The sequence below is a fragment of the Pteropus medius genome, unplaced genomic scaffold (genome assembly GCF_902729225.1).
Source record: "Pteropus medius unplaced genomic scaffold, Ma_sr-lr_union100, whole genome shotgun sequence".
In the NCBI taxonomy this organism is placed as follows: Eukaryota; Metazoa; Chordata; class Mammalia; order Chiroptera; family Pteropodidae; genus Pteropus; species Pteropus medius.
The window spans coordinates 10,303,160-10,318,663 of NW_024352783.1; the positions used below are offsets into that span (position 1 = coordinate 10,303,160).

The 15,504-nt window shown below is 36.4% G+C and overlaps 1 protein-coding gene across 4 annotated transcripts in view; it reads left to right on the forward strand.

The window, feature by feature from the left end:
• TNFRSF13B (TNF receptor superfamily member 13B) overlaps nucleotides 1–15,504 on the forward strand; it is a 63,808-nt gene that overhangs the window by 2,330 nt on the left and 45,974 nt on the right. Inside the window, exon 2 of one of the 4 annotated variants that reach the window (XM_039847611.1) lies at nucleotides 12,187–12,233. The exons of the other annotated variants lie outside the window; for them this stretch is intronic. The gene's annotated coding sequence lies outside the window, so the exon portion shown is untranslated. The remainder of the gene's footprint in view (nucleotides 1–12,186; nucleotides 12,234–15,504) is intronic. 4 annotated transcript variants of the gene reach the window in all.

Genomic DNA, 15,504 nt, shown 5'->3' on the forward strand with positions numbered 1-15,504 from the left:
AATTATAGAACATTTTTATCATTTCCAGAAGAAAATTGTCACTTCTCATTTCTCCCCACTCCTCGACCTAGGTTACCACTAATCTACTTTCTGTCTCTATAGATTTTGGACATTTCATAAAAATGGAATAAAATGTTTTGTGACTGGCTTCTTCTAGTTAGCGTAATATTTTTGAGATTCATCCATGTTGTAGTGTATAGCAGTACTTCATTCCTTTTTATGGCTGAATAGTATTCCATTTTAATGGATATACCACATTTTATTTATTCATTCATCAGTTGAGGACATTTGGGTTGTTTTTACTTTTTTGTTTTTATGAATAATTCTGCTATGAACATTCGTGTACAAGTATTTGGGCATACATGTTTTCATTTCTCTTAAGAGTGGAATTGTTAGGTCATAAGGAAAGTCTGTGTTTAACATTTTGAGGAACTGCCAAACTGTTTTCCAAAGTGGCTGCACTGTTTTATAATCCCACTTAATGTATGAGGGTTCCAATTTCTCAATATTTTCGCCAATACTTGTCATTGTCCATCTTTTTCATTACAGATATCTTAGTAGGTATTTTTGTTGGTTTTTATTTTCACTTCCCTAATGACAAATGATATTGAGCATCTGTTCATGTGCTTAATAGCCATTCATACATCTTTTTGGAAAAATGTCTATTTAATTCCTTAACCCATTTTTAAATTGGATTATTTATCCTTTCATCATTCAGTTATAAAAATTCTTTATATATTCTGGATACAAATTCTTTATCAGATATATGATTTGCAAATATTTCCTCAATGTCCGTGGATTGTCTTTTTATTTTCTTGATGGTGTTTTGTAAAACATAAAAGTTTACTTTTGATAAAGTCTAATAGCTCAATCTTTTCTTTAATCATTTGTACATTTGGTGTCATTGCCTAACCATGAAATTGTCTCCTCTTTTTTCTAAAAGTTGTCTAGTTTTAGCTCTTACATTTAGGTCTATATCCACTGTGAGTTAATTTTTGTGTATGGTGTGAAGTAGGGTTCCAGATTCATTCTTTTGCACATAGCTATCCAGTTGTCTCAGCAGTATTTGTTGAAAAGATTTTCTTTTCTCCTACTGAATTGTCTTGGTACTCTTGGTGAAAATCAATTGACCATAAATGCTAGGCTTTATTTTTAGATTCTCAATTCTGCTCTATTGATCTGTGTCATCATTATGCCAGTACCACAATGTCTTATTTACTATTGCTTTGTAATTAGTTTTAAAATTGTCAAATTTGACAAATTCCAGCTTTGTTTTTTCTTTTTCAAGATTGTTTTAGCTCTTCTGGGTCTCTTACATTTCTGTACGATTTTAGGATCATTTTGTCAAATTCTATAAAGAAGTTAGCCGGGATTTAAATTGGCATTGCATTAAATCTGTAGAACAATTTGGGGAGTATTGCCATCTTAACTATTAAGTCTTTGAATCCATGAACATGGAATGTTTATTTATTTAGGTCTTTAATTTCTTTCAACAATGTTTTATAGTTTTCAATGTACAAGTTTTGTATTCTTCTGCTAAATTGATTCCAAAGTATTTAATTCAGAACATTGTTTTTGGTTTCCTATATTTCCTACAGTGTTTCTTTATGTATATACCAACACTTATAAATTTACAGATTAGAACTTCTCTTTATCACAAAAAGAATGTCCTCTTTTGCAAGAGAGAATAAAAAAGAGAAGGAAGAAAGAAGAGAGAGAGAGAGAGAGAGAGAGAGAGAAAGGATGGGAGCTTATGAGCTGTTATGTACATTGTTTTTTATTTTTATTTTTCACTTAATATGTCTTGGAGTTTTTTTCATAGTAATATATGAAGAGCCTCCTCATTCCTTTTTTATAGCTGCATAATAGTCCAACGTATAAGTGTACTATAATTTACTCAGTCAACCTTCTATTGATGGGCATTTGTGCTATTTCCAATCTTCTGCTATTACAAACATTGCTGCAATGAATTTATAATTTCACACTCTGGGATATATCCCAGTGTTTAGTCACTGTATTAATGGGTAAATACATTAGTAATTTTGACAAATGTTGCCAAACTGCTTTCCATGAAGGTTACTCCTATTTCCTCTCCTTCTATAATAAACGAGAGCACTATTTTCCTGGTGACCTTGCCAATAGGTGTTAGTAAGCTTCTGCGTTTTTAACAATTTATTAGGGGAAAGATGGTATCAGCTTCCTTTTGTTCCACAAGTTTTCACTGAGGACAACTATGTATAAAGTATTTGGTCATTTATGAGCACTTACCAAGGACCTACTGTGTGCCTGGTACTGTGGAAGGCACTGGATTCAGAGATGATTGAGACAGTGTATGGAGGCAGAATGATTACAGCCTCAAGTGTCAAATTACTAAAGAAGAAGAAACATCACCAGTAGAGGGTACTCAGGCCACATGATTATCCAGGAAGGCACACATGAGATAGCTCAGAGGAGAGGCAAAATGACAAGACAGCTATGGGATAAGTGTCTTTGGAAAATTATAATGCTTGAGTTAGAAGTCGAAGATCTGAGAGCAGTTCCCAGGCCTTGAGTACTAATTTGACATGATATAAATGATTACAAATAATCTATTATATTTTATACCAGTTATATCACAATAATAACTACTATTTGTCAATTATGTCTTGGGCTAGTTGCATTCTTGTCATGTACATTTCCTTGAAAAAACTTTCTATGCAAAGACGAGCCTATAATCCTCATTTTACAGGCTCTTTTCTAAGATAATTCAGTGGTGACTCAGCTGTGCTTTCCCCACCATAGGCACCCTTGCTCTCACACACATTCTATCACTGAATTATGGCAAGTCCATTTTCTTTTTTCTTTTTTAAATATATTTTAAAAATTTTTCAATAATAGCCAACATACAATATTATATTAGTTTCAGGTGTATAGAGTGATTAGACATTTATATATTTATGAAGTAGTTACCCCAATAAGTAAGTCTAGTGCCCATCTGACACCATACATAGTTATTACAATAATATTGACTATATTCTCTATGCTGTACTTTATATCACCTTGGCTGTTTTTATAACTGGCAACTTGCACATCTTAATCCCTTCTCCTTTTTCACCCAACCCCTAACCCCCTCCCTTCTGACAACCATCAGTTTGTTCTCTGTATCTGTGAGTTTGTTTCTGTTTTGTCTATTCATTTATTTTGTTCTTTAGATTCCACATATAAGTGAAATCATTTGGCATTTGTCTTTCTCTGTCTTCTTTGCTCCACTCAGCACAATACTCTGTAGGTCCATTCATGTTGTTGCAGATGGCAAGATTTCATTCTTTTTTATAAATGGGAAATATTTCATTGTACATATACCACCTCTTCTTTATACATTCATCCACTGATGGATACCCAGGTTGCCTCCATATCTTGGCTATTGTAAATAATGCTGCAATGAGCATGTGTATTGACACGTCCCTTCAAAGTAGTGTTTTGGGTTTCTTCAGATAAATACCCAGATGGGAGATTACTTCTTTGTCTCTTGTTATAGCCTTTGTTTTAAAGTCTGTTTTGTCTGGTATAAGTATTGCTACCCTGGCTTTTTTGTTTGTTTCCATTTTCATGAAATTTCTTTTTCTATCTCTTTATTTTCAGTCCGTGTGTGTCTTTTGATCTGAAGTGTCTTTTGTAGGCAGCATATGTAAGGGTCTTCTTTTCTTATCTATTCAGCTACCCTATATCTTTTGGTTGGAATACTCCATTCATTTACATCTAAAGTAATCATTGATAGTTATGTAGTTATTTCCACTTTATTATTCAAATTTTTTAGTCTTTTTTTCCTTCTCCTTCTTAAAGAAATTCCTTTAATATTTCTTGTAATACTGGTTAGTGTTGATGAACTCCTTTAACTTTTTCTTGTCTGGGAAGCTATTTATCTGTCTTTTGATTCTAAATGATAGACTTGAGATATAATCTTGATTGTAGGTCCTTGCTTTTCATCATTTTGAATATTTCATGCCAATCTTTTCTGTCCTGCAAAGTTTCTGTTGAGAAATCAGCTGACAGTCTTATGGAAGATCCCTTGCAGGTAACTAACTCTTTTCTCTTGCTGCTTTTAAGATTATTTTTTTGTCTTTAAACTTTGGCATTTTAATTATGATGTGCTTTTGTGTGGGCCTCTTTAGGTTCATCTTGTTTGGGACTCTCTGCACTTCCTGGGCTTGTACGTCTATGTCCTTTGCCAGGTTAGGGAAGTTTTCTGTCATTATTTCTTCAAACAGGATTTCTATTCCTTGCCCTCTCTCTTTCTTTCTGGTATTCCTATGATGCAAATGTTAGTATACTTGGTGTTGTCCCAGAGGCCCCTTAAATTATCCTTAATTTTTAAAATTCTTCTTTCGGATTCTGGGAAAACATGGCGGAATGAGAGACGTCCCCAGATCTCTCCCTGTGAAACAACAATAAGATGAACATCTAAAACTCAACAAAAAGACACCCAAACTGCACACCAGTATGTCTGAGTGTGGGATTTGTGCATAAGAGCTACCACAGGTCAGAACCCCAGGTGTCCGGTGGTGGACTGGGAGAAATAAAGAAGCTGCCTCTCACAGCTGCAGAAGTTCCTTGCAGGAGGAAGGGGAGGATCGAATGTGCGGCAGCTTCCCTGATCAGCCCTGCCTGGAAGTCCCAGGACTTTTATACACAGCTGGCAGCAGGGCTCAGTCATCATGGCAGAAAGAAGAGAAGCAGGACTGGACAGCAGAGGAACAACAGTTGATTTTTACCAGCCCCGGTTGCAAAACCAAGGCTGAGCTGCAGTCCCCAACTCCAACCCAGAGGGCGCCTCCCCCATACCCTCCGAGATTGATCACCACAGAGCCCCATGGGAATTTGAGCAAAAGTTGCAGAGACTGAAGTTACCTCTCTCAGCCTCTGGAGCTTCCTACAGGAGCAGTGGGAGGGGAGAATGTGAAGCAACTTCCCTGAAAAACCCTGCCTGGAAGTGCTGGGACTTTTCTACACAACCAGCAGCAGGGCTCAGTTATCAGGGCAGAAAGCAGAGAAGCGGAGACGGGATCACAGAAAAACAACAGTTGATTTCTATTGGTCCTGGCTACAAAACTGAGGCTGAGCTGCAGCCCCCAACCTCCAACCCAGAGGGCCTCTCCCTCCATACCTTCCAAGACCAATCACCGTGGATCAAACGCTACCAAAACTGTTGTTAACACTGACAGGGACTGAAACTGAGAGTAGAAAGTGTGATTAAAATCTACAAGAAAATAAAAGACGTTAGGCTTTATATAAAGCAGGGATCCAAGAGGCTTCGATGCCACCTACTTGAAACCAAAAGAAAAGCGCCTTCTTTGCAGCAGGCTGAAGAGAGAACTTTATATTATAAATTTTCTTTTAGGAAAAACAAGAGAATACACTTCCATTAATGCCCAGGTGAAAAAATAGTCTATTAAACACCATGAACAACCAAGGTGACAAGGCATCTCAGAAAGAAAGAGAAAAATCGCCAGAAAATGAGCTTACAGACGTAGAAATATGCGACTTAAGTGACAGAGAATTCAGGATGTTACTTCTGAAAAAAACTCAGTGAGTTCCAAAATGAGTCATATCAACAATTTCAGAAATTGCAAAAACAGCTAGATGAGCAGAGCAAGGAGATTGAAACTCTCAAAAAGAACCAAATAGAATTTCTGGAGGTAAAAAACACACTGCAAGAGTTGAAAAATGAAATAGCTAGCTTGGGAAATAGAGTCGACCAAATGGAGTGATATCGAAGTCAGAAATATAGAAATCAGTGATATCGAAGACAGAAATATAGAAAAAAATCAGAAGGAAGAAGAGAGAAACCAAAGAATGAAAAATAATGAAAGAGAAAGACAAGAACTAGCTGATAATATCAGGAGAGGAAACATAAGAATAATGGGCATTATTGAAGGTGAAGAAAAGGAACAGGGACTAGAAAGCATTTTCAGACAAATAGTGGACGAGAATTTCCCAAATCTAAGGAATGAGCTGGAACTTGGAATTCAAGAAGTCAACAAAGCACCTAATAATCTCAACCCAAAAAACCTTCACCAAGACACATTGTATTAAAGTTAACAAAATAACAACAACAAAAATATATAATTAAGAGTAAGGTGACCATCAGGCAAATAGATGCAGAGGAGTGCAACCCTTCTTGAGAACAGGGCATTATAAACTTAAATAATAAGAAGAGAATTGCTATAGCAAGATAGTAATAAATGTTCAGCATACATAGAAACAAATTGAGATAACGATGACTGAAAAAGGGAAGATTCAAAGATCCAGATTCACAAAGGGGAATGGAGATAAGACACACACAGAAGAAAATGGACCACTGTGTATATATAACTATCTTTTTCATATTTGTAATGGTAACCACACACCATAGAGTCAAAATTGAAGTATATAACATAAAACAAGAAGAATCAGAGGCAAAACCCACAAAAGCCAACCAAAACAAAGAAAATAGAAACACAAAGACAAAGAAGCAATGGAAACACCAAACTACCAGAAAGCAAAAGATAAAATGGCTATAAGAAGACCTTCTATTTCAATAATCACCCTAAATGTAAATGGACTGAACTCAACAATAAAAAGGCACAGAGTTGCAGAATGGATCAAAACACAAAACCCAACCATATGCTGCCTCCAGGAGACATCTCTCAGCTCCAAAGACAAATATAGACTCAAAGTGAAAGGGTGAAAAATGGTATTTCAAGCAAATGGCAATCAGAGAAAAGCGGGAGAAGCAGTACTAATATTGGATGAAATATACTTCAAAATAAAAAGAGTAAAAAAAGGATACTGAGGGACACTTCATAATGATAAAAGGAATCATGCACCAAGAAGACATAACACTTATTAATATCCATGCTCCCAATCAGGGAGGCCCGGAATATGTAAAGCAATTACTAACAGAACTAAAAAGAGAAACAGACCTAAACGCTATCGTATTAGGGGACCTAAATACCCCACTGTTAGATATAGACAGATCATCCAAACAGAAATTCAATCAAGAAATAACATCTCGAAATGACACATTAGTCCAACTGGACATAATTGACATCTACAGAGCCTTCCATTCCCAAACAGCTGTTTATACATTCTTCTCTAGTGCACATGGAACATTCTCAAGGATTGAGGACATACTGGGACACAGAGATAGCTTCAGCAAATATAAGAATGTTGAAATCATACCAACCATATTCTCTGATCATAATGCTTTGAAACTAGAGATCAACTGCAAAAAGAAAGCAGGAAGAACCACAAATACATGGAGATTAAACAACGTGCTACTGAAGAATAACTAGGTCAGAGAAAAAATAAAAATAGAGATCAAGAGATAAATAGAAATGTAGGATAATCATAACACAACATATCAAAACTTTTGAGACATGGCTAAAGTGACCATAAAAGGAAAGTTCATATCATTGCGGGCCTATCTCCAAAAACAAGAGTGAATCCAAATAAAAACCTAATGCTTCATCTTCCAAAACTAGAAAAGGAAGAACAAATGAGGCCTAAAGTCAGCAGAGGGAAAGAAATCATCAAAATTAGAGCAGAAATAAATGAAATTGAAAACAACAACAACAACAACAAAAAAAAACAATAAAAAAAATAAACACAACAAAGAGCTGGTTCTTTGAGAAGGTTAATAAAATTGACAAACCCCTGGCTAGACTTACTGAAGAAAAAAGAGAAAGGACACAAATAAACAAAATCAGGGATGAAAGAGGGGAAATTATGACTGGCATCTCAGAAATACAAAGGATCATGCAAGAATACTATGAAATAGTATATAACACCAAATAGGAAACAAGTCAAACTGTCACTATTTGCAGATGACATGATTCTCTATATAGAAAACCCTAAAGATTCTACAAGAACACTACTAGAAACAATAAGCAAATACAGTAAAGTCTCTGGATACAAAATCAACATTCAAAAATCCATAGCGTTCCTATACTCTAATAATGAAGCATCAGAAAAAGAAGTGGAAAAAATAATTCCTTTTGCAATTGCAACAAAAAGAATGAAATATCTAGGAATAAATCTAATGAAACATGTGGAGGACCTATATAATGAAAACTATAAGACCCTATTAAAAGAAATCAAAGAAGATACAAAGAAATGAAAAGATATTCTATGTTCTTGGATTGGAAGAATCAACGTAGTTAAAATGAACATATTACCTAAAGCATAACACAGATTTAATGCAATCCCCATCAAAATCCCACTGGTATTTTTTAAAGGAATAGAAAGAAAAATCATCAGATTTGTATGGAAGCACACAAGACCCAAAATTGTCAAAGCCATCCTTAGAGAAAAGAATGAGGCTGGAAGCATCACTCGCCCGACTTCACATTATACTACAAAGCAACAGTAATCAAAACAGCATGGTATTGGCAGAAAAATAGACACACTGACCAGTGGAACAGAACTGAGAGTCCAGAAGTAAACCCATATTTATATGGGCAAAAAAATTTCAACAAAAAAGCCAAAAACCTATAGGAGAAAGGAAGGTCTCTTCAATAAATGGTGCTGGGAAAATTGGAAGGCCACCTGCAAAAGAATGAAATTAGACTGTTCTCTATCACCACGCACCAAAATTAAGTCAATATTGATTAAGGATCTGAATATAAGAGCTGAAACAATAAAATGCAGAGAAGAAAACATAGGAACGAAACTCAAGGACCTTGGACTTAAAGAGGACTTTATGAATTTGACCTCGAAGGCAAGGGAAGTAAAATCAAAAATAAATGAACGTGACTACATCAAACTAAAAAGCTTCTGCGCAGCAAGAGAAACCATCAACAAAGTAAAGAGACAACCATCAGTGGAAAAATATATTTGCAAGCAATGACTCTGATAAGGGCCTAATATGCAAAATATACAAAGAACTCATACAACTCATAACAAAAAAACCCCCATATGATCCAATCAAAAAATGATCAGAGGATCTGATCATACAAATGACCTACAAACATATGAAAAGATGCTCAACATCGCCAGCTATTAGGGAAATGCAAATCAAAACCACAATGAGTACCATCTCACATATATTAGAATAGCTATAATCAACAGGACAAGTAATAAATGTTGGAGAGGATGCAGAGAAAAAGGAACCCTTATACACTGCTGGCGGGACTGCAAATTGGTACAGCCACTGTGGAAAACAGTATGGAGGTTCCTCAAAAAACTAAGAATTGATCTACCACATGATCCAGCAATCCCACTACTGGGTATTTACCCAAAAGATTTGAAAACCTAAATGCCTCTACTGGGCATTTACCCCAAAGACATGAAAACCCATATCCTAAAAGACATTTGCACGCTGATGTTCGTAGCAGCATTATTCACAGTGGCCAGGACAGGGAAGCAACCGAAGTGTTCTACAATAGATGATTGGCTAAAGAAGCTGTGGTACATATATACAATGGAACATTACTCAGCCATAAGAAGAGATGAAATACTGCCATTTGTGACAACATAGATGGACCTCAAGATAATCATGCTAAGTGAAATAAGCCAGACTAAAAAAGTAGAAAATTACATGATATCACTTATATGTGGGCTATAGACCTATAAGCAACAAATGAACAAGACAAACAGAGACTCAGGGACATGGATAATGGACTAGTGGTTACCAGAAGGTATGGGATAGGGGAGGAGGGGAGAGGTAGACAGGGTAAGGGGGTCAAATATAGTGGGGTAGGGGTAGGATGAAGTGGTTAAAGGGGATCAAATATATGGCAGCTGAAGGAAACTGACTTTGGATGGTAATCACACAATAGAGTATATAGATGTCCAATTATAATTTACACCTGAAAATTATATAATGGTATTAACCAATGTTACCCCAATAAGTTTAATAAAAAATTAAGAAAGAAAGAAAGAAAGAAAGAAAGAAAGAAAGAAAGAAAGAAAGAAAGAAAGAAAGAAAGAAAGAAAGAAAGATGGAAAGAAAAGTTCTTTCGTTGTTGTTCTGACCGTGTTTTCTGCTACTTTTTTTCAAATTGCTGATATGATTCTCTGCTTCATCTAATTTACTGTTGATTCCCTCTAATATATTCTTCATTTCAGTTATCGTATTCTTCATTTCTAACTTTCAAAAATGTTTTCTGTCTCCATTTTTATGTTTTTTTCTCTTATTAATGTTCTCACTGAGTTCATCTACTCTTTTCCTATGTTCATTGAGCATCTTTATAAATAATGTTTGAACTCTGCATCTGATAGATTGCTTGTCTCCATTTTGTTTAGTTCTTCTTCTGTTTCATTCTTTTCATTCATTTGAGACATATTTTTTTGTCTCCTTATTTTGGTTGCCTCCCCGTGTTTGTTTCTATGTATTAAGTAAAGCTGCTACATCTTCTAGTCTTAGTAGGTTGGCCTTATGTAGTAGATGTCCTGTGGGGTCCAGTGGTGCAGTCTCCCTGCTCACCTGAGCCGAGTACTCCAGGTGTATCCTTTGTGTGGGTTGTGTGTGCCCTCCTGTTGTAGTTGAGCCTTGATTGCTGTTGGCACATCAGTGGGAGAGATTGACTCTCAGTCTGATTGGCTGTGAAGATTAGCAGTGGCTATAGAGGAGGAGCGATTGTGCAAGGGCTGATTCCACAGAGCAGGATTTGCTTTAGCAGGGATCTGGTGCCTCTTGAGTTTTCCCTTTGGGTATGTCATTTGTGGAGGTGGTTGAGTGGTCCTCTAGTGTGGTCTGAAGCTGGCCACAGGGTGTGTTGGTTCTGGGGCCTCTTGGGAGAGGCTCCTGTACAGTCCAAATTCAGTCACTGTCTGTGCCCTGCCCAAAGCCACCTGGTATGAGCTCCAAGTGATCTGTAGATGGTTGCCATTTGTGCTGTGCTTGGCGGTTCCTGGGAGAGGCTAAGCTGCAAACTGTAGCTGGCTGCTACTAGTGCTGGGCTTGTGGCCTCTTAGTAAGAGTTACAGACCAAGGCCAGATGCTACTTTTTGGGGGTTGGGAACCTTCACTCCTCAAGGGCAATCTCCACAGAGAGATATTCTTTCTTGTTTTTAACTGCCACACATGGATGTGGAACTAGCCCATTCCATGTCTCTGCCCTTTCTACCAGTCTTGATGTGGATTCTTCTGTATATCCTTAGTTATAAGACTTCTGTTCAGCTAGACTTCAGGTGGTTCTCAATGATGGTTGTTCTGTAGTTTAGTTTTAATTCTGGTATGGTCATGGGAGTAGGCAAGCACAGTCTTTACCTACTCTGCCATCTTGACCAGAAGTCTGTGGCAAAAGCTAACAGGATCCAAACATTACAATGTGTAGCAATCATCTTTCTCAACTTATAAACAGAAAACTAAGAAAGTGATTTGACTGGTTCTCCCAGGATCTAATTTAGTTCTGAGATCAGCATAGGGATGCCTCACCATCTTGAGAATCTCTGAAAGTCAGTTTTCGGGTGGGGGTAGGGGCTGGCAGGGATAGGTCTCAGTTATTTTCAATATTTCAGAATAGCCTGGTGACAAATCATATGTAACTAACTGAAATGAGAAGCCACCTTTTTCTCTTTCTTCTTCTCCTCCCATCTCCTTCCTCTTCTTCCTTCTTTCCCCTAGCCCTTTTTCTTTCTCCTCCTGTTTTCTTCTTCATGATTAATAACAACAAGGCTGTAAATGGTCATTGTCAATTCTCCTGTGTCTCCCAGGTTTCAGGCTCTGGCCTCTTGCAGGGGACACACCACATCTCTTCACATTGAAATCTCTTCCTGCCCCTACTCCACCAGTGACAGCATGTTCACATTGTGTTTGCTCAAAGTTTGGATAAGAAATTCTTCCTGTCTGGAAAATGTTCTTATCTTTCACACCAACAGACTTTCCTGGCAAAACTGTAAAGACCAAGAATGAGGAGCTAACACTTTCATCCATCCTGCTTCTTCTCAAGGGGACAAGACCTCTCTCTCCACCATGGAGAAAGAGACTGAGCTGGCTTAGCCCCTTGTGGCAAGAATTGGTCCTTTTATTTTTTTCTTGACCCAGGCTCAGACCTTAGCCTGCATAGTACATCACATTTCAAGGAGGGCAATATCAATAAATGCAATAGCTTAGGGGGTTATGCCTTTACTAATGTGCTCAGTACCATGTTAGGAAAGTACTTGCCATGTATATAATTCTCACAATGGCCTTATGAAGTAAACAATAGCATCCCTATTTTACAGGTGAGGACACTAGGTTGGTCTCAAAGATTCTGCCAAAGGTCATACAGGTAGGAATTACTAGACCTGGGATACATAGTCCATGGTTCCCAACCATTAATGCCTGGTGGCCTCACAAGGCTCACCCTTAAAGAGTTTCAGAATATAATATGCTTACACTGCTAGTTCTTGACTTTTCTGTTTTAGATGTTATGTATTGATTTCCTGCTTTCTGGGATGATAACTTAACTCTTACATCACTATCTGCATACACACAACGTCCCCTTCACCCAGCGTCACTGCACAGTGCTGAGTTAGATCTATGTATACTGTGAGCAGCTTTGATGCAGTGAATGGAGCTGACCCCATGGTGGTTGTGGTGACCCCAGGTGGAGGTGGGAGGACCACCAAACATCCAGGCAGTATGGCATATCTGCTCAACTGATACCCTCAGGGTTTTCCAGAGACTTCGTAAACAACGAAAAGTGTCATGGATCTCCCTAGACAACTCAGGTGCTCATAGACCGCTCTCTTTGCTGCTATTTAATCAGTTTGTCCTCGAATGTAAAAACTTCTGCAGTATGTCCTCCCTTTCTCCCTCCTCTCTCTTGGAAGTCCTGTTGTTGTCTTTGTTCATTGACAATTGTCTAGTGCTGCCTGCCCTCACATGAGCGAATAAAATTATTCTATAGTAGACATAATTCAAAGTCCCTGAGTTATTCATTGAGAGTTGTTCACATATATATGACGATGTAAATTTTCTTCAAAGCTGAGCCATACATGTAATGTGATTTCCCAGGAGTTCATAACTCCTCAGTTATCAACTGCATGAATCAGTAGTTTATTCTTAGCTGTTTGACAGATCCAGTCTGTCAATTCATTGAACATAATCAGTTATCAATTATTCCCATGTTTTCATTGCAAACATTCCTCCTCTTTTCTCTCATTTTAGCTGGGATGGGATTCCTTCTAGCCTACAAGTGTTTGTCCCCAGAGACTTCCTGCACCATAATTCTCAAATTTTCTACCTTTACCTCTTTGCCAAGATGGATCCTATTTTTCTCCCCTCTTCTCATTTTTTGGTTTATTCTCTAGATTCAATGGAGCATATCCTTCTGTAGCTTAACGAGAAATGATGCGTGGATGAAAGATAACATTTTTGAGATCTTGTCTCAATGTCTTTATTTGACCCCACGCTTGATTGATAATATGTGCTGTTCTAGACTGAAAAGAATTTTCTATCATAAGTTTGAAGCATTCTTCAACGTTCTTCTTTTTGTTTTTCTATTTTGTGTGGTAATGTATAAAAAATTACCATTTTAGTAATTTTTAAGTGTACAATTCAGTGATATTAAGTACATGGTCTATGTTGTGCTACCATCACTACTATCTATACCCAAGACTTTTTAGCATTCCAAACAGAAATTCTATGCCCTGTAAACAATAATTCTCAGTATCTTTCTCCCCTAGCTCCTGGTAACCTCTAATTTACTTTCCAACTCTATGAATTCGACTATTCTAGTTACCTCATATAAGTAGAATTATATAATATTTGTCCCTTTGTATCTGGCTTATTTCACTTAGCATAATGTCTTCAAGGTTCATCCATGTTGCAGCATGTATCAGTACTTCACTCATTTTAAAAACAGAATAATATTCATATATATATATATATATATACATTATATGTTACATACATATCACATTTTATTTATTCTTTGATTTGTTGAGAACACTTGGGTTTTCCACCTTTCAACTATTGTGAATAATGCTGCTATGAATGTTGGTGTACAAGTATCTGTTTGAATCACTGCTTTCAGTTCTTTTGCATATATACCTAGTAGTGAAATTACTGGGTCATATGGTAGTTCTGTGTTTAACATTTTGAGGAACTGCCAAATTGTTTTCTATAGTAGCTGTACCATTTCACATTCCTATGATCAGTACATGAGGGTTCCAATTCCTCCAATACTTATTATTTTCCATTTTTTTTAAATAGTCATCCTAATGGGTATGATGTGGTATCTTATTGTGGTTTTGATTTGAATTTTTCTAATGACTAGTGATTTTGAGCATTTTTTGTATGTTTATTGGCCATTTGTATATCTTCTTTGGAGGAATGTTGATTCAAGTCTTTTATGCAGTTTTGACTTGAGCTGTTTTTTTTTTTTAATCATTGAGTTTTAAGAGTTCTTTGTATATTCTGAATATTAATCCATTAACAGAGATACGATTTTGCAAATATTTGCTCCAATTTCTGTGAGTTGTCTTTTTACTCTCTTGATAGTATCCTTTGATGCACATGAGATTTTTATTTTAATGAAATCCAGTGTATTTAGTGACATATCCAAAGTGTCATTGCAAAATTCAATGCATGAAGATTTTCTCCTGCTTTCATCTAAAAGTTTTATAGTTTTAACCCCTAAGTTTAGGTCTTTCATGCATTTTAAGGTAATTTTTATATATGTTGTAAGGTCCAACTTCATTCTTTTGCATATGGATATCTTATTTTCTCAGTGCTATTTATTGAAAAGACTGTCCTTTCCCTGTTGAAATGTTTTGGCACTTCTGCTGAAAATCAATTGACCATATATTCAGGAGTTTATTTCTGGGTTCTATTCTATTCCACTGCTCTGTGTGTCTACCTGTATTCCAGTATCATACTATTTACTTTAGCTTTGTAGTAAGTTTTGAAATCAGGAAGTATAAGTCCACAAACTTTGTTATTTGAAGATGTTTTTGGCTTGCAATCCATATGATTTTTTAGTCATTGGGATTTTGTTAGGGATTGTATTGATTCTGTAGATCACTTTGGGTAGTATTGACATCTTAAAAATATTAAGTCTTCCAATCCATGAACATGGGATGTATTTTATTTATGTCTTCTCTAATTTCAGCAAGGTTTTGTAGTTCTCAGGATATACTTCTTCCATCACTTTGGTTAAATTTATATACAAATATTTTATTCTTTTTTATGTTTTTGTAAATGGAATTGTTTTCTTAATTTCCTTTTAGGATTGTTCATTGCAAATACACGAGTAAATGCAACTTATTTTTGTGTGTTGATTTTGTGTCCTTCAACTTTGCTGAATTCTTTTATTAATACTAACAGTTTGTGCGTGTGCGCACATGTGTAATTTTTAGAGATTTTACATATAAGATCATGTTTGTTCTGAATAGAGATATTCTGTTCATTTTGTCTTCTCCTTTCCAATTTGGATAACTTTATTTCTTTTTCTTGCTTAATTGCTCTAGCTAGTAGTAAAAGCAGGCATTCTTGTCTTGTTGCTGCTCTTAGAGGAGAAGCTATCGGTCTTTCACCATTGACTATGATGTCAACTG